Source organism: Pristiophorus japonicus, chromosome 8 (assembly GCF_044704955.1).
Source record: "Pristiophorus japonicus isolate sPriJap1 chromosome 8, sPriJap1.hap1, whole genome shotgun sequence".
Lineage (NCBI taxonomy): Eukaryota > Metazoa > Chordata > Chondrichthyes > Pristiophoridae > Pristiophorus > Pristiophorus japonicus.
In genome coordinates, this window is record NC_091984.1 from 186,642,742 (window position 1) to 186,669,820 (window position 27,079).

The 27,079-nt window shown below is 44.6% G+C and overlaps 11 non-coding genes across 11 annotated transcripts; all 11 read left to right on the plus strand.

The window, feature by feature from the left end:
* The first annotated feature begins 519 nt into the window (after nucleotides 1–519).
* LOC139270072 (U6 spliceosomal RNA) lies at nucleotides 520–626 on the plus strand. The gene has a single exon (XR_011594421.1). It is a non-coding gene; the product is annotated as a U6 spliceosomal RNA (small nuclear RNA).
* Nucleotides 627–3,058: 2,432 nt separating this feature from the next.
* Nucleotides 3,059–3,165, plus strand: LOC139270053 (U6 spliceosomal RNA). Its single transcript, XR_011594402.1, has one exon. It is a non-coding gene; the product is annotated as a U6 spliceosomal RNA (small nuclear RNA).
* A 2,494-nt stretch (nucleotides 3,166–5,659) lies between these two features.
* Nucleotides 5,660–5,766, plus strand: LOC139270048 (U6 spliceosomal RNA). The gene has a single exon (XR_011594398.1). It is a non-coding gene; the product is annotated as a U6 spliceosomal RNA (small nuclear RNA).
* Nucleotides 5,767–8,198: 2,432 nt separating this feature from the next.
* Nucleotides 8,199–8,305, plus strand: LOC139270073 (U6 spliceosomal RNA). Its single transcript, XR_011594422.1, has one exon. It is a non-coding gene; the product is annotated as a U6 spliceosomal RNA (small nuclear RNA).
* Nucleotides 8,306–10,737: 2,432 nt separating this feature from the next.
* On the plus strand, nucleotides 10,738–10,844 carry LOC139270074 (U6 spliceosomal RNA). Its single transcript, XR_011594423.1, has one exon. It is a non-coding gene; the product is annotated as a U6 spliceosomal RNA (small nuclear RNA).
* A 2,493-nt stretch (nucleotides 10,845–13,337) lies between these two features.
* On the plus strand, nucleotides 13,338–13,444 carry LOC139270075 (U6 spliceosomal RNA). Its single transcript, XR_011594424.1, has one exon. It is a non-coding gene; the product is annotated as a U6 spliceosomal RNA (small nuclear RNA).
* Nucleotides 13,445–15,907: 2,463 nt separating this feature from the next.
* LOC139270054 (U6 spliceosomal RNA) lies at nucleotides 15,908–16,014 on the plus strand. Its single transcript, XR_011594403.1, has one exon. It is a non-coding gene; the product is annotated as a U6 spliceosomal RNA (small nuclear RNA).
* A 2,493-nt stretch (nucleotides 16,015–18,507) lies between these two features.
* Nucleotides 18,508–18,614, plus strand: LOC139270076 (U6 spliceosomal RNA). The gene has a single exon (XR_011594425.1). It is a non-coding gene; the product is annotated as a U6 spliceosomal RNA (small nuclear RNA).
* Nucleotides 18,615–21,077: 2,463 nt separating this feature from the next.
* LOC139270055 (U6 spliceosomal RNA) lies at nucleotides 21,078–21,184 on the plus strand. Its single transcript, XR_011594404.1, has one exon. It is a non-coding gene; the product is annotated as a U6 spliceosomal RNA (small nuclear RNA).
* A 2,493-nt stretch (nucleotides 21,185–23,677) lies between these two features.
* On the plus strand, nucleotides 23,678–23,784 carry LOC139270077 (U6 spliceosomal RNA). The gene has a single exon (XR_011594426.1). It is a non-coding gene; the product is annotated as a U6 spliceosomal RNA (small nuclear RNA).
* A 2,463-nt stretch (nucleotides 23,785–26,247) lies between these two features.
* LOC139270056 (U6 spliceosomal RNA) lies at nucleotides 26,248–26,354 on the plus strand. The gene has a single exon (XR_011594405.1). It is a non-coding gene; the product is annotated as a U6 spliceosomal RNA (small nuclear RNA).
* Nucleotides 26,355–27,079: the final 725 nt, after the last annotated feature.

Here is a 27,079-nt window from a genome sequence, read left to right on the forward strand (position 1 = left end):
AGGAAATCAATCAGACAAGATTTGAAACAAGGAGATATTAGCACAGGTGGCCAAAAGTATGGTTAAAGAGGTAAATTGTAAGGAAGCCTTCATGGAAGAGAAAGGTGGAGGTTTACGAACAGTGTTGCACAGCTTCAGCCCCAGAGAGCTGAAGGCACAGCGCCAATGGCAGAAGGAGGTAGCAGCGCTGAGGGGGAGGGGAGAAGTGCCCAGGCCAAGAGCGATGTGTGTGGAAAGGCAGGCACTGCCCCTGAGTGCTCGACAAGGGGAGTGTGAATTGCCGCGGTTAAACCCCGCCCACCGCCCTCATTTACATTTCGGTGTATTTTGCTTTAAATATTTCTGTTAAGAAATGATAAGTGATGAAAGGAGACATTTTTAATTTCAGATGAGCTGCGTCTCGTCTATGATATTGTTGGCGAATTTTAAGTCGAAAGATGAGAAATAATACGAGACCATGACCTGAAGGTGTTGAGATTATCGGCGCTTTATATAACACTCCATCTTAACTTTGCATTCGTGCTCGCTTCGGCAGCACATATACTAAAATTGGAACGATACAGAGAAGATTAGCATGGCCCCTGCGCAAGGATGACACGCAAATTCGTGAAGCGTTCCATATTTTACACTTTTAAAACATATCACTTTCTGCAAAACTTTCACATTTACTCCTGCTTTCAACACAAGTCGTGGCACAAAGTCCACTTCTTCATTCTCCTCCTCTACTTCACTCATTTCAACCTTTCGACTCCGCACATTTCGCAAGCTTTCATATTTTGCACCTTTAAAACATACCATTTTCTGTAACACGTTCAGAATTACAAAAAGAAAACCATCGCACATACTGCAAATTGCAACAATAACGAAAAATGCTGATAATAATCATCAGATCAGATGGATCAGATGGCGAGAACAGACAAGTCGATATTTCGGGAACCTGGTGGATGAGAAAAGCATGCTGACACCAAGGCTGTGGACCAAATCGCCAACGTGGTGTTCCGCTCAAACATTATTTTCAAATGTTTTTACTCCTGTCCATGACAGGGGGAAATGTGTGCACTAAAAAGTACAAGCGGATGGCAAGAAACTGGCGGAAGCTTTTAACTGTGCTTTGGGGGCAATAGATGATGAGAAGCTAGGATTGACACTTTGGCCAACTGCACTTAACTTGCATTTAACTGCATTAGAAGGGGAGAAGAGAGTTTCTCAGTGAAAGGGTTGGTGGGGGTTGGATGGGATACAGTGTGTCTGTGAACTGCGCCAGAGAGCCAGTGGACTGACTTTGTAAGTTGGGGTTCTGGGCGTTAAAATGTGCTTATGTGACTGTTTGAAGTAAATTTTGGGTCAGTGATGGTCAGTTGAAAATCCAAAATGGCACTTATTTTGGGAGGTGAATAATATATCAATTGTGAAGTATGCAAGTGCTTATAGTTAACCAGAATGGATAATTAATGTTAATGCAAAATGATGTACAAGAGATTTACTTGTACTTGTTGCAATTCAGTAAACTGTATTCGCTGGTCTACATTGGGACACAGACGCACATTGGGTGACTGCTTTGCGGAACATAGAAACATAGAAAATAGGTGCAGGAGTCGGCCATTCGACCCTTCGAGCCGGCACCATCATTCAATATGATCATGGCTGATCATGCAACTTCCGTACCCGATTCCTGCTTTCTCTCCATACCTATTGATCGCTTTAACCGTAAGGGCCACATTTAACTCCCTTTTGAATAAATCTAACGAACTGGCCTCAACATCTTTCTGTGGTAGAGAATTTCACAGGTTCACAATTCTCTGAGTGAAGACGTTTCTCCTCATCTCGGTCCTAAATGGCTTACCCCTTATCCTTAGAATGTGACCCCTGGTTCTGGACAACCCCAACATCGGGAACATTCTTCCTGTATCTAACCTGTCCAATCCCATCAGAATTCTACATGTTTCTCTGTAATCCCCTCTCATTCTTCTACATTCCAGTGAATATAAGCCTAGTCGATCCAGTCTTTCTTCATATGTCAGTCCTGCCATCCCAGGAATCAGTCTGGTGAACCTTGGCTGCACTCCCTCAATAGCAAGAATGTCCTTCCTCGGATTAGGAGGCAAAACTGTACACAATATTCAATGTGCGGCCTCACCAAGGCACTGTGCAACTGCAGTAAGACCTCGCTGCTCCTATACTCATATCCTCTCGCTATGAAGGCCAACATGCCATTTGCGTGCACCTCCGTTCAGTTTGTAAGTGTGACCCCGGGCGTCCGGTCGCCTGCCGCTTTAATGCTCCTTAAACTCTGACTGCATGACCTCAACCTTCCTCCTCCCTATGTCATTGGTTGTGACATTGACCACAACATCTGGATCTTCCCCTCCCTCCTGTAGAATGTTGTGCACCCTCTGAGTGTTGTCCCTTACATTGGCACCAGGGAGGCAACATACCATATGGAGTATTAGTAACATTAATTTCAATGATCCTGACAATGTAGAAGGCAACAACTTGCATTGATATAGCGCCGTTAGAAGAGTAAAACGTCCTGCTTCAGAGGAAATCAATCAGACAAGATTTGAAACAAGGAGATATTAGCACAGGTGGCCAAAAGTATGGTTAAAGAGGTAAATTGTAAGGAAGCCTTCATGGAAGAGAAAGGTGGAGGTTTACGAACAGTGTTGCACAGCTTCAGCCCCAGAGAGCTGAAGGCACAGCGCCAATGGCAGAAGGAGGTAGCAGCGCTGAGGGGGAGGGGAGAAGTGCCCAGGCCAAGAGCGATGTGTGTGGAAAGGCAGGCACTGCCCCTGAGTGCTCGACAAGGGGAGTGTGAATTGCCGCGGTTAAACCCCGCCCACCGCCCTCATTTACATTTCGGTGTATTTTGCTTTAAATATTTCTGTTAAGAAATGATAAGTGATGAAAGGAGACATTTTTAATTTCAGATGAGCTGCGTCTCGTCTATGATATTGTTGGCGAATTTTAAGTCGAAAGATGAGAAATAATACGAGACCATGACCTGAAGGTGTTGAGATTATCGGCGCTTTATATAACACTCCATCTTAACTTTGCACTCGTGCTCGCTTCGGCAGCACATATACTAAAATTGGAACGATACAGAGAAGATTAGCATGGCCCCTGCGCAAGGATGACACGCAAATTCGTGAAGCGTTCCATATTTTACACTTTTAAAACATATCACTTTCTGCAAAACTTTCACATTTACTCCTGCTTTCAACACAAGTCGTGGCACAAAGTCCACTTCTTCATTCTCCTCCTCTACTTCACTCATTTCAACCTTTCGACTCCGCACATTTCGCAAGCTTTCATATTTTGCACCTTTAAAACATACCATTTTCTGTAACACGTTCAGAATTACAAAAAGAAAACCATCGCACATACTGCAAATTGCAACAATAACGAAAAATGCTGATAATAATCATCAGATCAGATGGATCAGATGGCGAGAACAGACAAGTCGATATTTCGGGAACCTGGTGGATGAGAAAAGCATGCTGACACCAAGGCTGTGGACCAAATCGCCAACGTGGTGTTCCGCTCAAACATTATTTTCAAATGTTTTTACTCCTGTCCATGACAGGGGGAAATGTGTGCACTAAAAAGTACAAGCGGATGGCAAGAAACTGGCGGAAGCTTTTAACTGTGCTTTGTGGGCAATAGATGATGAGAAGCTAGGATTGACACTTTGGCCAACTGCACTTAACTTGCATTTAACTGCATTAGAAGGGGAGAAGAGAGTTTCTCAGTGAAAGGGTTGGTGGGGGTTGGATGGGATACAGTGTGTCTGTGAACTGCGCCAGAGAGCCAGTGGACTGACTTTGTAAGTTGGGGTTCTGGGCGTTAAAATGTGCTTATGTGACTGTTTGAAGTAAATTTTGGGTCAGTGATGGTCAGTTGAAAATCCAAAATGGCACTTATTTTGGGAGGTGAATAATATATCAATTGTGAAGTATGCAAGTGCTTATAGTTAACCAGAATGGATAATTAATGTTAATGCAAAATGATGTACAAGAGATTTACTTGTACTTGTTGCAATTCAGTAAACTGTATTCGCTGGTCTACATTGGGACACAGACGCACATTGGGTGACTGCTTTGCGGAACATAGAAACATAGAAAATAGGTGCAGGAGTCGGCCATTCGACCCTTCGAGCCGGCACCATCATTCAATATGATCATGGCTGATCATGCAACTTCCGTACCCGATTCCTGCTTTCTCTCCATACCTATTGATCGCTTTAACCGTAAGGGCCACATTTAACTCCCTTTTGAATAAATCTAACGAACTGGCCTCAACATCTTTCTGTGGTGGAGAATTTCACAGGTTCACAATTCTCTGAGTGAAGACGTTTCTCCTCATCTCGGTCCTAAATGGCTTACCCCTTATCCTTAGAATGTGACCCCTGGTTCTGGACAACCCCAACATCGGGAACATTCTTCCTGTATCTAACCTGTCCAATCCCATCAGAATTCTACATGTTTCTCTATAATCCCCTCTCATTCTTCTACATTCCAGTGAATATAAGCCTAGTCGATCCAGTCTTTCTTCATATGTCAGTCCTGCCATCCCAGGAATCAGTCTGGTGAACCTTGGCTGCACTCCCTCAATAGCAAGAATGTCCTTCCTCAGATTAGGAGGCAAAACTGTACACAATATTCAATGTGCGGCCTCAACAAGGCACTGTGCAACTGCAGTAAGACCTCGCTGCTCCTATACTCATATCCTCTCGCTATGAAGGCCAACATGCCATTTGCGTGCACCTCCGTTCAGTTTGTAAGTGTGACCCCGGGCGTCCGGTCGCCTGCCGCTTTAATGCTCCTTAAACTCTGACTGCATGACCTCAACCTTCCTCCTCCCTATGTCATTGGTTGTGACATTGACCACAACATCTGGATCTTCCCCTCCCTCCTGTAGAATGTTGTGCACCCTCTGAGTGTTGTCCCTTACATTGGCACCAGGGAGGCAGCATACCATATGGAGTATTAGTAACATTAATTTCAATGATCCTGACAATGTAGAAGGCAACAACTTGCATTGATATAGCGCCGTTAGCAGAGTAAAACGTCCTGCTTCAGAGGAAAGCAATCAGACAAGATTTGACATAAGGAGATATTAGCACAGGTGGCCAAAAGTATGGTTAAAGAGGTAAATTGTAAGGAAGCCTTCATGGAAGAGAAAGGTGGAGGTTTACGAACAGTGTTGCACAGCTTCAGCCCCAGAGAGCTGAAGGCACAGCGCCAATGGCAGAAGGAGGTAGCAGCGCTGAGGGGGAGGGGAGAAGTGGGCAGGAGCGCTGAGGGGGAGGGGAGAAGGGGGCAGGAGCGCTGAGGGGGAGGGGAGAAGTGCCCAGGCCAAGAGCGATGTGTGTGGAAAGGCAGGCACTGCCCCTGAGTGCTCGACAAGGGGAGTGTGAATTGCCGCGGTTAAACCCCGCATACCGCCCTCATTTACATTTCGGTGTATTTTGCTTTAAATATTTCTGTTAAGAAATGATAAGTGATGAAAGGAGACATTTTTAATTTCAGATGAGCTGCGTCTCGTCTATGATATTGTTGGCGAATTTTAAGTCGAAAGATAAGAAATAATACGAGACCATGACCTGAAGGTGTTGAGATTATCGGCGCTTTATATAACACTCCATCTTAACTTTGCATTCGTGCTCGCTTCGGCAGCACATATACTAAAATTGGAACGATACAGAGAAGATTAGCATGGCCCCTGCGCAAGGATGACACGCAAATTCGTGAGGCGTTCCATATTTTACACTTTTAAAACATATCACTTTCTGCAAAACTTTCACATTTACTCCTGCTTTCAACACAAGTCGTGGCACAAAGTCCACTTCTTCATTCCCCTCCTCTACTTCACTCATTTCAACCTTTCGACTCCGCACATTTCGCAAGCTTTCATATTTTGCACCTTTAAAACATACCATTTTCTGTAACACGTTCAGAATTACAAAAAGAAAACCATCGCACATACTGCAAATTGCAACAATAACGAAAAATGCTGATAATAATCATCAGATCAGATGGATCAGATGGCGAGAACAGACAAGTCGATATTTCGGGAACCTGGTGGATGAGAAAAGCATGCTGACACCAAGGCTGTGGACCAAATCGCCAACGTGGTGTTCCGCTCAAACATTATTTTCAAATGTTTTTACTCCTGTCCATGACAGGGGGAAATGTGTGCACTAAAAAGTACAAGCGGATGGCAAGAAACTGGCGGAAGCTTTTAACTGTGCTTTGGGGGCAATAGATGATGAGAAGCTAGGATTGACACTTTGGCCAACTGCACTTAACTTGCATTTAACTGCATTAGAAGGGGAGAAGAGAGTTTCTCAGTGAAAGGGTTGGTGGGGGTTGGATGGGATACAGTGTGTCTGTGAACTGCGCCAGAGAGCCAGTGGACTGACTTTGTAAGTTGGGGTTCTGGGCGTTAAAATGTGCTTATGTGACTGTTTGAAGTAAATTTTGGGTCAGTGATGGTCAGTTGAAAATCCAAAATGGCACTTATTTTGGGAGGTGAATAATATATCAATTGTGAAGTATGCAAGTGCTTATAGTTAACCAGAATGGATCATTAATGTTAATGCAAAATGATGTACAAGAGATTTACTTGTACTTGTTGCAATTCAGTAAACTGTATTCGCTGGTCTACATTGGGACACAGACGCACATTGGGTGACTGCTTTGCGGAACATAGAAACATAGAAAATAGGTGCAGGAGTCGGCCATTCGACCCTTCGAGCCGGCACCATCATTCAATATGATCATGGCTGATCATGCAACTTCCGTACCCGATTCCTGCTTTCTCTCCATACCTATTGATCGCTTTAACCGTAAGGGCCACATTTAACTCCCTTTTGAATAAATCTAACGAACTGGCCTCAACATCTTTCTGTGGTGGAGAATTTCACAGGTTCACAATTCTCTGAGTGAAGACGTTTCTCCTCATCTCGGTCCTAAATGGCTTACCCCTTATCCTTAGAATGTGACCCCTGGTTCTGGACAACCCCAACATCGGGAACATTCTTCCTGTATCTAACCTGTCCAATCCCATCAGAATTCTACATGTTTCTCTGTAATCCCCTCTCATTCTTCTACATTCCAGTGAATATAAGCCTAGTCGATCCAGTCTTTCTTCATATGTCAGTCCTGCCATCCCAGGAATCAGTCTGGTGAACCTTGGCTGCACTCCCTCAATAGCAAGAATGTCCTTCCTCGGATTAGGAGGCAAAACTGTACACAATATTCAATGTGCGGCCTCACCAAGGCACTGTGCAACTGCAGTAAGACCTCGCTGCTCCTATACTCATATCCTCTCGCTATGAAGGCCAACATGCCATTTGCGTGCACCTCCGTTCAGTTTGTAAGTGTGACCCCGGGCGTCCGGTCGCCTGCCGCTTTAATGCTCCTTAAACTCTGACTGCATGACCTCAACCTTCCTCCTCCCTATGTCATTGGTTGTGACATTGACCACAACATCTGGATCTTCCCCTCCCTCCTGTAGAATGTTGTGCACCCTCTGAGTGTTGTCCCTTACATTGGCACCAGGGAGGCAACATACCATATGGAGTATTAGTAACATTAATTTCAATGATCCTGACAATGTAGAAGGCAACAACTTGCATTGATATAGCGCCGTTAGAAGAGTAAAACGTCCTGCTTCAGAGGAAATCAATCAGACAAGATTTGAAACAAGGAGATATTAGCACAGGTGGCCAAAAATATGGTTAAAGAGGTAAATTGTAAGGAAGCCTTCATGGAAGAGAAAGGTGGAGGTTTACGAACAGTGTTGCACAGCTTCAGCCCCAGAGAGCTGAAGGCACAGCGCCAATGGCAGAAGGAGGTAGCAGCGCTGAGGGGGAGGGGAGAAATGCCCAGGCCAAGAGCGATGTGTGTGGAAAGGCAGGCACTGCCCCTGAGTGCTCGACAAGGGGAGTGTGAATTGCCGCGGTTAAACCCCGCCCACCGCCCTCATTTACATTTCGGTGTATTTTGCTTTAAATATTTCTGTTAAGAAATGATAAGTGATGAAAGGAGACATTTTTAATTTCAGATGAGCTGCGTCTCGTCTATGATATTGTTGGCGAATTTTAAGTCGAAAGATGAGAAATAATACGAGACCATGACCTGAAGGTGTTGAGATTATCGGCGCTTTATATAACACTCCTTCTTAACTTTGCATTCGTGCTCGCTTCGGCAGCACATATACTAAAATTGGAACGATACAGAGAAGATTAGCATGGCCCCTGCGCAAGGATGACACGCAAATTCGTGAAGCGTTCCATATTTTACACTTTTAAAACATATCACTTTCTGCAAAACTTTCACATTTACTCCTGCTTTCAACACAAGTCGTGGCACAAAGTCCACTTCTTCATTCCCCTCCTCTACTTCACTCATTTCAACCTTTCGACTCCGCACATTTCGCAAGCTTTCATATTTAGCACCTTTAAAACATACCATTTTCTGTAACACGTTCAGAATTACAAAAAGAAAACCATCGCACATACTGCAAATTGCAACAATAACGAAAAATGCTGATAATAATCATCAGATCAGATGGATCAGATGGCGAGAACAGACAAGTCGATATTTCGGGAACCTGGTGGATGAGAAAAGCATGCTGACACCAAGGCTGTGGACCAAATCGCCAACGTGGTGTTCCGCTCAAACATTATTTTCAAATGTTTTTACTCCTGTCCATGACAGGGGGAAATGTGTGCACTAAAAAGTACAAGCGGATGGCAAGAAACTGGCGGAAGCTTTTAACTGTGCTTTGGGGGCAATAGATGATGAGAAGCTAGGATTGACACTTTGGCCAACTGCACTTAACTTGCATTTAACTGCATTAGAAGGGGAGAAGAGAGTTTCTCAGTGAAAGGGTTGGTGGGGGTTGGATGGGATACAGTGTGTCTGTGAACTGCGCCAGAGAGCCAGTGGACTGACTTTGTAAGTTGGGGTTCTGGGCGTTAAAATGTGCTTATGTGACTGTTTGAAGTAAATTTTGGGTCAGTGATGGTCAGTTGAAAATCCAAAATGGCACTTATTTTGGGAGGTGAATAATATATCAATTGTGAAGTATGCAAGTGCTTATAGTTAACCAGAATGGATAATTAATGTTAATGCAAAATGATGTACAAGAGATTTACTTGTACTTGTTGCAATTCAGTAAACTGTATTCGCTGGTCTACATTGGGACACAGACGCACATTGGGTGACTGCTTTGCGGAACATAGAAACATAGAAAATAGGTGCAGGAGTCGGCCATTCGACCCTTCGAGCCGGCACCATCATTCAATATGATCATGGCTGATCATGCAACTTCCGTACCCGATTCCTGCTTTCTCTCCATACCTATTGATCGCTTTAACCGTAAGGGCCACATTTAACTCCCTTTTGAATAAATCTAACGAACTGGCCTCAACATCTTTCTGTGGTGGAGAATTTCACAGGTTCACAATTCTCTGAGTGAAGACGTTTCTCCTCACCTCGGTCCTAAATGGCTTACCCCTTATCCTTAGAATGTGACCCCTGGTTCTGGACAACCCCAACATCGGGAACATTCTTCCTGTATCTAACCTGTCCAATCCCATCAGAATTCTACATGTTTCTCTATAATCCCCTCTCATTCTTCTACATTCCAGTGAATATAAGCCTAGTCGATCCAGTCTTTCTTCATATGTCAGTCCTGCCATCCCAGGAATCAGTCTGGTGAACCTTGGCTGCACTCCCTCAATAGCAAGAATGTCCTTCCTCAGATTAGGAGGCAAAACTGTACACAATATTCAATGTGCGGCCTCAACAAGGCACTGTGCAACTGCAGTAAGACCTCGCTGCTCCTATACTCATATCCTCTCGCTATGAAGGCCAACATGCCATTTGCGTGCACCTCCGTTCAGTTTGTAAGTGTGACCCCGGGCGTCCGGTCGCCTGCCGCTTTAATGCTCCTTAAACTCTGACTGCATGACCTCAACCTTCCTCCTCCCTATGTCATTGGTTGTGACATTGACCACAACATCTGGATCTTCCCCTCCCTCCTGTAGAATGTTGTGCACCCTCTGAGTGTTGTCCCTTACATTGGCACCAGGGAGGCAACATACCATATGGAGTATTAGTAACATTAATTTCAATGATCCTGACAATGTAGAAGGCAACAACTTGCATTGATATAGCGCCGTTAGAAGAGTAAAACGTCCTGCTTCAGAGGAAATCAATCAGACAAGATTTGAAACAAGGAGATATTAGCACAGGTGGCCAAAAGTATGGTTAAAGAGGTAAATTGTAAGGAAGCCTTCATGGAAGAGAAAGGTGGAGGTTTACGAACAGTGTTGCACAGCTTCAGCCCCAGAGAGCTGAAGGCACAGCGCCAATGGCAGAAGGAGGTAGCAGCGCTGAGGGGGAGGGGAGAAGTGCCCAGGCCAAGAGCGATGTGTGTGGAAAGGCAGGCACTGCCCCTGAGTGCTCGACAAGGGGAGTGTGAATTGCCGCGGTTAAACCCCGCCCACCGCCCTCATTTACATTTCGGTGTATTTTGCTTTAAATATTTCTGTTAAGAAATGATAAGTGATGAAAGGAGACATTTTTAATTTCAGATGAGCTGCGTCTCGTCTATGATATTGTTGGCGAATTTTAAGTCGAAAGATGAGAAATAATACGAGACCATGACCTGAAGGTGTTGAGATTATCGGCGCTTTATATAACACTCCATCTTAACTTTGCATTCGTGCTCGCTTCGGCAGCACATATACTAAAATTGGAACGATACAGAGAAGATTAGCATGGCCCCTGCGCAAGGATGACACGCAAATTCGTGAAGCGTTCCATATTTTACACTTTTAAAACATATCACTTTCTGCAAAACTTTCACATTTACTCCTGCTTTCAACACAAGTCGTGGCACAAAGTCCACTTCTTCATTCTCCTCCTCTACTTCACTCATTTCAACCTTTCGACTCCGCACATTTCGCAAGCTTTCATATTTTGCACCTTTAAAACATACCATTTTCTGTAACACGTTCAGAATTACAAAAAGAAAACCATCGCACATACTGCAAATTGCAACAATAACGAAAAATGCTGATAATAATCATCAGATCAGATGGATCAGATGGCGAGAACAGACAAGTCGATATTTCGGGAACCTGGTGGATGAGAAAAGCATGCTGACACCAAGGCTGTGGACCAAATCGCCAACGTGGTGTTCCGCTCAAACATTATTTTCAAATGTTTTTACTCCTGTCCATGACAGGGGGAAATGTGTGCACTAAAAAGTACAAGCGGATGGCAAGAAACTGGCGGAAGCTTTTAACTGTGCTTTGGGGGCAATAGATGATGAGAAGCTAGGATTGACACTTTGGCCAACTGCACTTAACTTGCATTTAACTGCATTAGAAGGGGAGAAGAGAGTTTCTCAGTGAAAGGGTTGGTGGGGGTTGGATGGGATACAGTGTGTCTGTGAACTGCGCCAGAGAGCCAGTGGACTGACTTTGTAAGTTGGGGTTCTGGGCGTTAAAATGTGCTTATGTGACTGTTTGAAGTAAATTTTGGGTCAGTGATGGTCAGTTGAAAATCCAAAATGGCACTTATTTTGGGAGGTGAATAATATATCAATTGTGAAGTATGCAAGTGCTTATAGTTAACCAGAATGGATAATTAATGTTAATGCAAAATGATGTACAAGAGATTTACTTGTACTTGTTGCAATTCAGTAAACTGTATTCGCTGGTCTACATTGGGACACAGACGCACATTGGGTGACTGCTTTGCGGAACATAGAAACATAGAAAATAGGTGCAGGAGTCGGCCATTCGACCCTTCGAGCCGGCACCATCATTCAATATGATCATGGCTGATCATGCAACTTCCGTACCCGATTCCTGCTTTCTCTCCATACCTATTGATCGCTTTAACCGTAAGGGCCACATTTAACTCCCTTTTGAATAAATCTAACGAACTGGCCTCAACATCTTTCTGTGGTAGAGAATTTCACAGGTTCACAATTCTCTGAGTGAAGACGTTTCTCCTCATCTCGGTCCTAAATGGCTTACCCCTTATCCTTAGAATGTGACCCCTGGTTCTGGACAACCCCAACATCGGGAACATTCTTCCTGTATCTAACCTGTCCAATCCCATCAGGATTCTACATGTTTCTCTGTAATCCCCTCTCATTCTTCTACATTCCAGTGAATATAAGCCGAGTCGATCCAGTCTTTCTTCATATGTCAGTCCTGCCATCCCAGGAATCAGTCTGGTGAACCTTGGCTGCACTCCCTCAATAGCAAGAATGTCCTTCCTCAGATTAGGAGGCAAAACTGTACACAATATTCAATGTGCGGCCTCACCAAGGCACTGTGCAACTGCAGTAAGACCTCGCTGCTCCTATACTCATATCCTGTCGCTATGAAGGCCAACATGCCATTTGCGTGCACCTCCGTTCAGTTTGTAAGTGTGACCCCGGGCGTCCGGTCGCCTGCCGCTTTAATGCTCCTTAAACTCTGACTGCATGACCTCAACCTTCCTCCTCCCTATGTCATTGGTTGTGACATTGACCACAACATCTGGATCTTCCCCTCCCTCCTGTAGAATGTTGTGCACCCTCTGAGTGTTGTCCCTTACATTGGCACCAGGGAGGCAGCATACCATATGGAGTATTAGTAACATTAATTTCAATGATCCTGACAATGTAGAAGGCAACAACTTGCATTGATATAGCGCCGTTAGCAGAGTAAAACGTCCTGCTTCAGAGGAAAGCAATCAGACAAGATTTGACATAAGGAGATATTAGCACAGGTGGCCAAAAGTATGGTTAAAGAGGTAAATTGTAAGGAAGCCTTCATGGAAGAGAAAGGTGGAGGTTTACGAACAGTGTTGCACAGCTTCAGCCCCAGAGAGCTGAAGGCACAGCGAAAATGGCAGAAGGAGGTAGCAGCGCTGAGGGGGAGGGGAGAAGTGGGCAGGAGCGCTGAGGGGGAGGGGAGAAGGGGGCAGGAGCGCTGAGGGGGAGGGGAGAAGTGCCCAGGCCAAGAGCGATGTGTGTGGAAAGGCAGGCACTGCCCCTGAGTGCTCGACAAGGGGAGTGTGAATGCCGCGGTTAAACCCCGCCCACCGCCCTCATTTACATTTCGGTGTATTTTGCTTTAAATATTTCTGTTAAGAAATGATAAGTGATGAAAGGAGACATTTTTAATTTCAGATGAGCTGCGTCTCGTCTATGATATTGTTGGCGAATTTTAAGTCGAAAGATGAGAAATAATACGAGACCATGACCTGAAGGTGTTGAGATTATCGGCGCTTTATATAACACTCCATCTTAACTTTGCATTCGTGCTCGCTTCGGCAGCACATATACTAAAATTGGAACGATACAGAGAAGATTAGCATGGCCCCTGCGCAAGGATGACACGCAAATTCGTGAAGCGTTCCATATTTTACACTTTTAAAACATATCACTTTCTGCAAAACTTTCACATTTACTCCTGCTTTCAACACAAGTCGTGGCACAAAGTCCACTTCTTCATTCTCCTCCTCTACTTCACTCATTTCAACCTTTCGACTCCGCACATTTCGCAAGCTTTCATATTTTGCACCTTTAAAACATACCATTTTCTGTAACACGTTCAGAATTACAAAAAGAAAACCATCGCACATACTGCAAATTGCAACAATAACGAAAAATGCTGATAATAATCATCAGATCAGATGGATCAGATGGCGAGAACAGACAAGTCGATATTTCGGGAACCTGGTGGATGAGAAAAGCATGCTGACACCAAGGCTGTGGACCAAATCGCCAACGTGGTGTTCCGCTCAAACATTATTTTCAAATGTTTTTACTCCTGTCCATGACAGGGGGAAATGTGTGCACTAAAAAGTACAAGCGGATGGCAAGAAACTGGCGGAAGCTTTTAACTGTGCTTTGGGGGCAATAGATGATGAGAAGCTAGGATTGACACTTTGGCCAACTGCACTTAACTTGCATTTAACTGCATTAGAAGGGGAGAAGAGAGTTTCTCAGTGAAAGGGTTGGTGGGGGTTGGATGGGATACAGTGTGTCTGTGAACTGCGCCAGAGAGCCAGTGGACTGACTTTGTAAGTTGGGGTTCTGGGCGTTAAAATGTGCTTATGTGACTGTTTGAAGTAAATTTTGGGTCAGTGATGGTCAGTTGAAAATCCAAAATGGCACTTATTTTGGGAGGTGAATAATATATCAATTGTGAAGTATGCAAGTGCTTATAGTTAACCAGAATGGATAATTAATGTTAATGCAAAATGATGTACAAGAGATTTACTTGTACTTGTTGCAATTCAGTAAACTGTATTCGCTGGTCTACATTGGGACACAGACGCACATTGGGTGACTGCTTTGCGGAACATAGAAACATAGAAAATAGGTGCAGGAGTCGGCCATTCGACCCTTCGAGCCGGCACCATCATTCAATATGATCATGGCTGATCATGCAACTTCCGTACCCGATTCCAGCTTTCTCTCCATACCTATTGATCGCTTTAACCGTAAGGGCCACATTTAACTCCCTTTTGAATAAATCTAACGAACTGGCCTCAACATCTTTCTGTGGTAGAGAATTTCACAGGTTCACAATTCTCTGAGTGAAGACGTTTCTCCTCATCTCGGTCCTAAATGGCTTACCCCTTATCCTTAGAATGTGACCCCTGGTTCTGGACAACCCCAACATCGGGAACATTCTTCCTGTATCTAACCTGTCCAATCCCATCAGAATTCTACATGTTTCTCTATAATCCCCTCTCATTCTTCTACATTCCAGTGAATATAAGCCTAGTCGATCCAGTCTTTCTTCATATGTCAATCCTGCCATCCCAGGAATCAGTCTGGTGAACCTTGGCTGCACTCCCTCAATAGCAAGAATGTCCTTCCTCAGATTAGGAGGCAAAACTGTACACAATATTCAATGTGCGGCCTCAACAAGGCACTGTGCAACTGCAGTAAGACCTCGCTGCTCCTATACTCATATCCTCTCGCTATGAAGGCCAACATGCCATTTGCGTGCACCTCCGTTCAGTTTGTAAGTGTGACCCCGGGCGTCCGGTCGCCTGCCGCTTTAATGCTCCTTAAACTCTGACTGCATGACCTCAACCTTCCTCCTCCCTATGTCATTGGTTGTGACATTGACCACAACATCTGGATCTTCCCCTCCCTCCTGTAGAATGTTGTGCACCCTCTGAGTGTTGTCCCTTACATTGGCACCAGGGAGGCAACATACCATATGGAGTATTAGTAACATTAATTTCAATGATCCTGACAATGTAGAAGGCAACAACTTGCATTGATATAGCGCCGTTAGCAGAGTAAAACGTCCTGCTTCAGAGGAAAGCAATCAGACAAGATTTGAAATAAGGAGATATTAGCACAGGTGGCCAAAAGTATGGTTAAAGAGGTAAATTGTAAGGAAGCCTTCATGGAAGAGAAAGGTGGAGGTTTACGAACAGTGTTGCACAGCTTCAGCCCCAGAGAGCTGAAGGCACAGCGCCAATGGCAGAAGGAGGTAGCAGCGCTGAGGGGGAGGGGAGAATTGGGCAGGAGCGCTGAGGGGGAGGGGAGAAGTGCCCAGGCCAAGAGCGATGTGTGTGGAAAGGCAGGCACTGCCCCTGAGTGCTCGACAAGGGGAGTGTGAATTGCCGCGGTTAAACCCCGCCCACCGCCCTCATTTACATTTCGGTGTATTTTGCTTTAAATATTTCTGTTAAGAAATGATAAGTGATGAAAGGAGACATTTTTAATTTCAGATGAGCTGCGTCTCGTCTATGATATTGTTGGCGAATTTTAAGTCGAAAGATGAGAAATAATACGAGACCATGACCTGAAGGTGTTGAGATTATCGGCGCTTTATATAACACTCCATCTTAACTTTGCACTCGTGCTCGCTTCGGCAGCACATATACTAAAATTGGAACGATACAGAGAAGATTAGCATGGCCCCTGCGCAAGGATGACACGCAAATTCGTGAAGCGTTCCATATTTTACACTTTTAAAACATATCACTTTCTGCAAAACTTTCACATTTACTCCTGCTTTCAACACAAGTCGTGGCACAAAGTCCACTTCTTCATTCCCCTCCTCTACTTCACTCATTTCAACCTTTCGACTCCGCGCATTTCGCAAGCTTTCATATTTTGCACCTTTAAAACATACCATTTTCTGTAACACGTTCAGAATTACAAAAAGAAAACCATCGCACATACTGCAAATTGCAACAATAACGAAAAATGCTGATAATAATCATCAGATCAGATGGATCAGATGGCGAGAACAGACAAGTCGATATTTCGGGAACCTGGTGGATGAGAAAAGCATGCTGACACCAAGGCTGTGGACCAAATCGCCAACGTGGTGTTCCGCTCAAACATTATTTTCAAATGTTTTTACTCCTGTCCATGACAGGGGGAAATGTGTGCACTAAAAAGTACAAGCGGATGGCAAGAAACTGGCGGAAGCTTTTAACTGTGCTTTGGGGGCAATAGATGATGAGAAGCTAGGATTGACACTTTGGCCAACTGCACTTAACTTGCATTTAACTGCATTAGAAGGGGAGAAGAGAGTTTCTCAGTGAAAGGGTTGGTGGGGGTTGGATGGGATACAGTGTGTCTGTGAACTGCGCCAGAGAGCCAGTGGACTGACTTTGTAAGTTGGGGTTCTGGGCGTTAAAATGTGCTTATGTGACTGTTTGAAGTAAATTTTGGGTCAGTGATGGTCAGTTGAAAATCCAAAATGGCACTTATTTTGGGAGGTGAATAATATATCAATTGTGAAGTATGCAAGTGCTTATAGTTAACCAGAATGGATAATTAATGTTAATGCAAAATGATGTATAAGAGATTTACTTGTACTTGTTGCAATTCAGTAAACTGTATTCGCTGGTCTACATTGGGACACAGACGCACATTGGGTGACTGCTTTGCGGAACATAGAAACATAGAAAATAGGTGCAGGAGTCGGCCATTCGACCCTTCGAGCCGGCACCATCATTCAATATGATCATGGCTGATCATGCAACTTCCGTACCCGATTCCTGCTTTCTCTCCATACCTATTGATCGCTTTAACCGTAAGGGCCACATTTAACTCCCTTTTGAATAAATCTAACGAACTGGCCTCAACATCTTTCTGTGGTAGAGAATTTCACAGGTTCACAATTCTCTGAGTGAAGACGTTTCTCCTCATCTCGGTCCTAAATGGCTTACCCCTTATCCTTAGAATGTGACCCCTGGTTCTGGACAACCCCAACATCGGGAACATTCTTCCTGTATCTAACCTGTCCAATCCCATCAGGATTCTACATGTTTCTCTGTAATCCCCTCTCATTCTTCTACATTCCAGTGAATATAAGCCGAGTCGATCCAGTCTTTCTTCATATGTCAGTCCTGCCATCCCAGGAATCAGTCTGGTGAACCTTGGCTGCACTCCCTCAATAGCAAGAATGTCCTTCCTCAGATTAGGAGGCAAAACTGTACACAATATTCAATGTGCGGCCTCACCAAGGCACTGTGCAACTGCAGTAAGACCTCGCTGCTCCTATACTCATATCCTGTCGCTATGAAGGCCAACATGCCATTTGCGTGCACCTCCGTTCAGTTTGTAAGTGTGACCCCGGGCGTCCGGTCGCCTGCCGCTTTAATGCTCCTTAAACTCTGACTGCATGACCTCAACCTTCCTCCTCCCTATGTCATTGGTTGTGACATTGACCACAACATCTGGATCTTCCCCTCCCTCCTGTAGAATGTTGTGCACCCTCTGAGTGTTGTCCCTTACATTGGCACCAGGGAGGCAGCATACCATATGGAGTATTAGTAACATTAATTTCAATGATCCTGACAATGTAGAAGGCAACAACTTGCATTGATATAGCGCCGTTAGCAGAGTAAAACGTCCTGCTTCAGAGGAAAGCAATCAGACAAGATTTGACATAAGGAGATATTAGCACAGGTGGCCAAAAGTATGGTTAAAGAGGTAAATTGTAAGGAAGCCTTCATGGAAGAGAAAGGTGGAGGTTTACGAACAGTGTTGCACAGCTTCAGCCCCAGAGAGCTGAAGGCACAGCGAAAATGGCAGAAGGAGGTAGCAGCGCTGAGGGGGAGGGGAGAAGTGGGCAGGAGCGCTGAGGGGGAGGGGAGAAGGGGGCAGGAGCGCTGAGGGGGAGGGGAGAAGTGCCCAGGCCAAGAGCGATGTGTGTGGAAAGGCAGGCACTGCCCCTGAGTGCTCGACAAGGGGAGTGTGAATGCCGCGGTTAAACCCCGCCCACCGCCCTCATTTACATTTCGGTGTATTTTGCTTTAAATATTTCTGTTAAGAAATGATAAGTGATGAAAGGAGACATTTTTAATTTCAGATGAGCTGCGTCTCGTCTATGATATTGTTGGCGAATTTTAAGTCGAAAGATGAGAAATAATACGAGACCATGACCTGAAGGTGTTGAGATTATCGGCGCTTTATATAACACTCCATCTTAACTTTGCATTCGTGCTCGCTTCGGCAGCACATATACTAAAATTGGAACGATACAGAGAAGATTAGCATGGCCCCTGCGCAAGGATGACACGCAAATTCGTGAAGCGTTCCATATTTTACACTTTTAAAACATATCACTTTCTGCAAAACTTTCACATTTACTCCTGCTTTCAACACAAGTCGTGGCACAAAGTCCACTTCTTCATTCCCCTCCTCTACTTCACTCATTTCAACCTTTCGACTCCGCGCATTTCGCAAGCTTTCATATTTTGCACCTTTAAAACATACCATTTTCTGTAACACGTTCAGAATTACAAAAAGAAAACCATCGCACATACTGCAAATTGCAACAATAACGAAAAATGCTGATAATAATCATCAGATCAGATGGATCAGATGGCGAGAACAGACAAGTCGATATTTCGGGAACCTGGTGGATGAGAAAAGCATGCTGACACCAAGGCTGTGGACCAAATCGCCAACGTGGTGTTCCGCTCAAACATTATTTTCAAATGTTTTTACTCCTGTCCATGACAGGGGGAAATGTGTGCACTAAAAAGTACAAGCGGATGGCAAGAAACTGGCGGAAGCTTTTAACTGTGCTTTGGGGGCAATAGATGATGAGAAGCTAGGATTGACACTTTGGCCAACTGCACTTAACTTGCATTTAACTGCATTAGAAGGGGAGAAGAGAGTTTCTCAGTGAAAGGGTTGGTGGGGGTTGGATGGGATACAGTGTGTCTGTGAACTGCGCCAGAGAGCCAGTGGACTGACTTTGTAAGTTGGGGTTCTGGGCGTTAAAATGTGCTTATGTGACTGTTTGAAGTAAATTTTGGGTCAGTGATGGTCAGTTGAAAATCCAAAATGGCACTTATTTTGGGAGGTGAATAATATATCAATTGTGAAGTATGCAAGTGCTTATAGTTAACCAGAATGGATAATTAATGTTAATGCAAAATGATGTACAAGAGATTTACTTGTACTTGTTGCAATTCAGTAAACTGTATTCGCTGGTCTACATTGGGACACAGACGCACATTGGGTGACTGCTTTGCGGAACATAGAAACATAGAAAATAGGTGCAGGAGTCGGCCATTCGACCCTTCGAGCCGGCACCATTATTCAATATGATCATGGCTGATCATGCAACTTCCGTACCCGATTCCAGCTTTCTCTCCATACCTATTGATCGCTTTAACCGTAAGGGCCACATTTAACTCCCTTTTGAATAAATCTAACGAACTGGCCTCAACATCTTTCTGTGGTAGAGAATTTCACAGGTTCACAATTCTCTGAGTGAAGACGTTTCTCCTCATCTCGGTCCTAAATGGCTTACCCCTTATCCTTAGAATGTGACCCCTGGTTCTGGACAACCCCAACATCGGGAACATTCTTCCTGTATCTAACCTGTCCAATCCCATCAGAATTCTACATGTTTCTCTATAATCCCCTCTCATTCTTCTACATTCCAGTGAATATAAGCCTAGTCGATCCAGTCTTTCTTCATATGTCAATCCTGCCATCCCAGGAATCAGTCTGGTGAACCTTGGCTGCACTCCCTCAATAGCAAGAATGTCCTTCCTCAGATTAGGAGGCAAAACTGTACACAATATTCAATGTGCGGCCTCAACAAGGCACTGTGCAACTGCAGTAAGACCTCGCTGCTCCTATACTCATATCCTCTCGCTATGAAGGCCAACATGCCATTTGCGTGCACCTCCGTTCAGTTTGTAAGTGTGACCCCGGGCGTCCGGTCGCCTGCCGCTTTAATGCTCCTTAAACTCTGACTGCATGACCTCAACCTTCCTCCTCCCTATGTCATTGGTTGTGACATTGACCACAACATCTGGATCTTCCCCTCCCTCCTGTAGAATGTTGTGCACCCTCTGAGTGTTGTCCCTTACATTGGCACCAGGGAGGCAACATACCATATGGAGTATTAGTAACATTAATTTCAATGATCCTGACAATGTAGAAGGCAACAACTTGCATTGATATAGCGCCGTTAGCAGAGTAAAACGTCCTGCTTCAGAGGAAAGCAATCAGACAAGATTTGAAATAAGGAGATATTAGCACAGGTGGCCAAAAGTATGGTTAAAGAGGTAAATTGTAAGGAAGCCTTCATGGAAGAGAAAGGTGGAGGTTTACGAACAGTGTTGCACAGCTTCAGCCCCAGAGAGCTGAAGGCACAGCGCCAATGGCAGAAGGAGGTAGCAGCGCTGAGGGGGAGGGGAGAATTGGGCAGGAGCGCTGAGGGGGAGGGGAGAAGTGCCCAGGCCAAGAGCGATGTGTGTGGAAAGGCAGGCACTGCCCCTGAGTGCTCGACAAGGGGAGTGTGAATTGCCGCGGTTAAACCCCGCCCACCGCCCTCATTTACATTTCGGTGTATTTTGCTTTAAATATTTCTGTTAAGAAATGATAAGTGATGAAAGGAGACATTTTTAATTTCAGATGAGCTGCGTCTCGTCTATGATATTGTTGGCGAATTTTAAGTCGAAAGATGAGAAATAATACGAGACCATGACCTGAAGGTGTTGAGATTATCGGCGCTTTATATAACACTCCATCTTAACTTTGCACTCGTGCTCGCTTCGGCAGCACATATACTAAAATTGGAACGATACAGAGAAGATTAGCATGGCCCCTGCGCAAGGATGACACGCAAATTCGTGAAGCGTTCCATATTTTACACTTTTAAAACATATCACTTTCTGCAAAACTTTCACATTTACTCCTGCTTTCAACACAAGTCGTGGCACAAAGTCCACTTCTTCATTCCCCTCCTCTACTTCACTCATTTCAACCTTTCGACTCCGCGCATTTCGCAAGCTTTCATATTTTGCACCTTTAAAACATACCATTTTCTGTAACACGTTCAGAATTACAAAAAGAAAACCATCGCACATACTGCAAATTGCAACAATAACGAAAAATGCTGATAATAATCATCAGATCAGATGGATCAGATGGCGAGAACAGACAAGTCGATATTTCGGGAACCTGGTGGATGAGAAAAGCATGCTGACACCAAGGCTGTGGACCAAATCGCCAACGTGGTGTTCCGCTCAAACATTATTTTCAAATGTTTTTACTCCTGTCCATGACAGGGGGAAATGTGTGCACTAAAAAGTACAAGCGGATGGCAAGAAACTGGCGGAAGCTTTTAACTGTGCTTTGGGGGCAATAGATGATGAGAAGCTAGGATTGACACTTTGGCCAACTGCACTTAACTTGCATTTAACTGCATTAGAAGGGGAGAAGAGAGTTTCTCAGTGAAAGGGTTGGTGGGGGTTGGATGGGATACAGTGTGTCTGTGAACTGCGCCAGAGAGCCAGTGGACTGACTTTGTAAGTTGGGGTTCTGGGCGTTAAAATGTGCTTATGTGACTGTTTGAAGTAAATTTTGGGTCAGTGATGGTCAGTTGAAAATCCAAAATGGCACTTATTTTGGGAGGTGAATAATATATCAATTGTGAAGTATGCAAGTGCTTATAGTTAACCAGAATGGATAATTAATGTTAATGCAAAATGATGTATAAGAGATTTACTTGTACTTGTTGCAATTCAGTAAACTGTATTCGCTGGTCTACATTGGGACACAGACGCACATTGGGTGACTGCTTTGCGGAACATAGAAACATAGAAAATAGGTGCAGGAGTCGGCCATTCGACCCTTCGAGCCGGCACCATCATTCAATATGATCATGGCTGATCATGCAACTTCCGTACCCGATTCCTGCTTTCTCTCCATACCTATTGATCGCTTTAACCGTAAGGGCCACATTTAACTCCCTTTTGAATAAATCTAACGAACTGGCCTCAACATCTTTCTGTGGTAGAGAATTTCACAGGTTCACAATTCTCTGAGTGAAGACGTTTCTCCTCATCTCGGTCCTAAATGGCTTACCCCTTATCCTTAGAATGTGACCCCTGGTTCTGGACAACCCCAACATCGGGAACATTCTTCCTGTATCTAACCTGTCCAATCCCATCAGGATTCTACATGTTTCTCTGTAATCCCCTCTCATTCTTCTACATTCCAGTGAATATAAGCCGAGTCGATCCAGTCTTTCTTCATATGTCAGTCCTGCCATCCCAGGAATCAGTCTGGTGAACCTTGGCTGCACTCCCTCAATAGCAAGAATGTCCTTCCTCAGATTAGGAGGCAAAACTGTACACAATATTCAATGTGCGGCCTCACCAAGGCACTGTGCAACTGCAGTAAGACCTCGCTGCTCCTATACTCATATCCTGTCGCTATGAAGGCCAACATGCCATTTGCGTGCACCTCCGTTCAGTTTGTAAGTGTGACCCCGGGCGTCCGGTCGCCTGCCGCTTTAATGCTCCTTAAACTCTGACTGCATGACCTCAACCTTCCTCCTCCCTATGTCATTGGTTGTGACATTGACCACAACATCTGGATCTTCCCCTCCCTCCTGTAGAATGTTGTGCACCCTCTGAGTGTTGTCCCTTACATTGGCACCAGGGAGGCAGCATACCATATGGAGTATTAGTAACATTAATTTCAATGATCCTGACAATGTAGAAGGCAACAACTTGCATTGATATAGCGCCGTTAGCAGAGTAAAACGTCCTGCTTCAGAGGAAAGCAATCAGACAAGATTTGACATAAGGAGATATTAGCACAGGTGGCCAAAAGTATGGTTAAAGAGGTAAATTGTAAGGAAGCCTTCATGGAAGAGAAAGGTGGAGGTTTACGAACAGTGTTGCACAGCTTCAGCCCCAGAGAGCTGAAGGCACAGCGAAAATGGCAGAAGGAGGTAGCAGCGCTGAGGGGGAGGGGAGAAGTGGGCAGGAGCGCTGAGGGGGAGGGGAGAAGGGGGCAGGAGCGCTGAGGGGGAGGGGAGAAGTGCCCAGGCCAAGAGCGATGTGTGTGGAAAGGCAGGCACTGCCCCTGAGTGCTCGACAAGGGGAGTGTGAATGCCGCGGTTAAACCCCGCCCACCGCCCTCATTTACATTTCGGTGTATTTTGCTTTAAATATTTCTGTTAAGAAATGATAAGTGATGAAAGGAGACATTTTTAATTTCAGATGAGCTGCGTCTCGTCTATGATATTGTTGGCGAATTTTAAGTCGAAAGATGAGAAATAATACGAGACCATGACCTGAAGGTGTTGAGATTATCGGCGCTTTATATAACACTCCATCTTAACTTTGCATTCGTGCTCGCTTCGGCAGCACATATACTAAAATTGGAACGATACAGAGAAGATTAGCATGGCCCCTGCGCAAGGATGACACGCAAATTCGTGAAGCGTTCCATATTTTACACTTTTAAAACATATCACTTTCTGCAAAACTTTCACATTTACTCCTGCTTTCAACACAAGTCGTGGCACAAAGTCCACTTCTTCATTCCCCTCCTCTACTTCACTCATTTCAACCTTTCGACTCCGCGCATTTCGCAAGCTTTCATATTTTGCACCTTTAAAACATACCATTTTCTGTAACACGTTCAGAATTACAAAAAGAAAACCATCGCACATACTGCAAATTGCAACAATAACGAAAAATGCTGATAATAATCATCAGATCAGATGGATCAGATGGCGAGAACAGACAAGTCGATATTTCGGGAACCTGGTGGATGAGAAAAGCATGCTGACACCAAGGCTGTGGACCAAATCGCCAACGTGGTGTTCCGCTCAAACATTATTTTCAAATGTTTTTACTCCTGTCCATGACAGGGGGAAATGTGTGCACTAAAAAGTACAAGCGGATGGCAAGAAACTGGCGGAAGCTTTTAACTGTGCTTTGGGGGCAATAGATGATGAGAAGCTAGGATTGACACTTTGGCCAACTGCACTTAACTTGCATTTAACTGCATTAGAAGGGGAGAAGAGAGTTTCTCAGTGAAAGGGTTGGTGGGGGTTGGATGGGATACAGTGTGTCTGTGAACTGCGCCAGAGAGCCAGTGGACTGACTTTGTAAGTTGGGGTTCTGGGCGTTAAAATGTGCTTATGTGACTGTTTGAAGTAAATTTTGGGTCAGTGATGGTCAGTTGAAAATCCAAAATGGCACTTATTTTGGGAGGTGAATAATATATCAATTGTGAAGTATGCAAGTGCTTATAGTTAACCAGAATGGATAATTAATGTTAATGCAAAATGATGTACAAGAGATTTACTTGTACTTGTTGCAATTCAGTAAACTGTATTCGCTGGTCTACATTGGGACACAGACGCACATTGGGTGACTGCTTTGCGGAACATAGAAACATAGAAAATAGGTGCAGGAGTCGGCCATTCGACCCTTCGAGCCGGCACCATTATTCAATATGATCATGGCTGATCATGCAACTTCCGTACCCGATTCCAGCTTTCTCTCCATACCTATTGATCGCTTTAACCGTAAGGGCCACATTTAACTCCCTTTTGAATAAATCTAACGAACTGGCCTCAACATCTTTCTGTGGTAGAGAATTTCACAGGTTCACAATTCTCTGAGTGAAGACGTTTCTCCTCATCTCGGTCCTAAATGGCTTACCCCTTATCCTTAGAATGTGACCCCTGGTTCTGGACAACCCCAACATCGGGAACATTCTTCCTGTATCTAACCTGTCCAATCCCATCAGAATTCTACATGTTTCTCTATAATCCCCTCTCATTCTTCTACATTCCAGTGAATATAAGCCTAGTCGATCCAGTCTTTCTTCATATGTCAGTCCTGCCATCCCAGGAATCAGTCTGGTGAACCTTGGCTGCACTCCCTCAATAGCAAGAATGTCCTTCCTCAGATTAGGAGGCAAAACTGTACACAATATTCAATGTGCGGCCTCAACAAGGCACTGTGCAACTGCAGTAAGACCTCGCTGCTCCTATACTCATATCCTCTCGCTATGAAGGCCAACATGCCATTTGCGTGCACCTCCGTTCAGTTTGTAAGTGTGACCCCGGGCGTCCGGTCGCCTGCCGCTTTAATGCTCCTTAAACTCTGACTGCATGACCTCAACCTTCCTCCTCCCTATGTCATTGGTTGTGACATTGACCACAACATCTGGATCTTCCCCTCCCTCCTGTAGAATGTTGTGCACCCTCTGAGTGTTGTCCCTTACATTGGCACCAGGGAGGCAACATACCATATGGAGTATTAGTAACATTAATTTCAATGATCCTGACAATGTAGAAGGCAACAACTTGCATTGATATAGCGCCGTTAGCAGAGTAAAACGTCCTGCTTCAGAGGAAAGCAATCAGACAAGATTTGAAATAAGGAGATATTAGCACAGGTGGCCAAAAGTATGGTTAAAGAGGTAAATTGTAAGGAAGCCTTCATGGAAGAGAAAGGTGGAGGTTTACGAACAGTGTTGCACAGCTTCAGCCCCAGAGAGCTGAAGGCACAGCGCCAATGGCAGAAGGAGGTAGCAGCGCTGAGGGGGAGGGGAGAATTGGGCAGGAGCGCTGAGGGGGAGGGGAGAAGTGCCCAGGCCAAGAGCGATGTGTGTGGAAAGGCAGGCACTGCCCCTGAGTGCTCGACAAGGGGAGTGTGAATTGCCGCGGTTAAACCCCGCCCACCGCCCTCATTTACATTTCGGTGTATTTTGCTTTAAATATTTCTGTTAAGAAATGATAAGTGATGAAAGGAGACATTTTTAATTTCAGATGAGCTGCGTCTCGTCTATGATATTGTTGGCGAATTTTAAGTCGAAAGATGAGAAATAATACGAGACCATGACCTGAAGGTGTTGAGATTATCGGCGCTTTATATAACACTCCATCTTAACTTTGCACTCGTGCTCGCTTCGGCAGCACATATACTAAAATTGGAACGATACAGAGAAGATTAGCATGGCCCCTGCGCAAGGATGACACGCAAATTCGTGAAGCGTTCCATATTTTACACTTTTAAAACATATCACTTTCTGCAAAACTTTCACATTTACTCCTGCTTTCAACACAAGTCGTGGCACAAAGTCCACTTCTTCATTCCCCTCCTCTACTTTACTCATTTCAACCTTTCGACTCCGCGCATTTCGCAAGCTTTCATATTTTGCACCTTTAAAACATACCATTTTCTGTAACACGTTCAGAATTACAAAAAGAAAACCATCGCACATACTGCAAATTGCAACAATAACGAAAAATGCTGATAATAATCATCAGATCAGATGGATCAGATGGCGAGAACAGACAAGTCGATATTTCGGGAACCTGGTGGATGAGAAAAGCATGCTGACACCAAGGCTGTGGACCAAATCGCCAACGTGGTGTTCCGCTCAAACATTATTTTCAAATGTTTTTACTCCTGTCCATGACAGGGGGAAATGTGTGCACTAAAAAGTACAAGCGGATGGCAAGAAACTGGCGGAAGCTTTTAACTGTGCTTTGGGGGCAATAGATGATGAGAAGCTAGGATTGACACTTTGGCCAACTGCACTTAACTTGCATTTAACTGCATTAGAAGGGGAGAAGAGAGTTTCTCAGTGAAAGGGTTGGTGGGGGTTGGATGGGATACAGTGTGTCTGTGAACTGCGCCAGAGAGCCAGTGGACTGACTTTGTAAGTTGGGGTTCTGGGCGTTAAAATGTGCTTATGTGACTGTTTGAAGTAAATTTTGGGTCAGTGA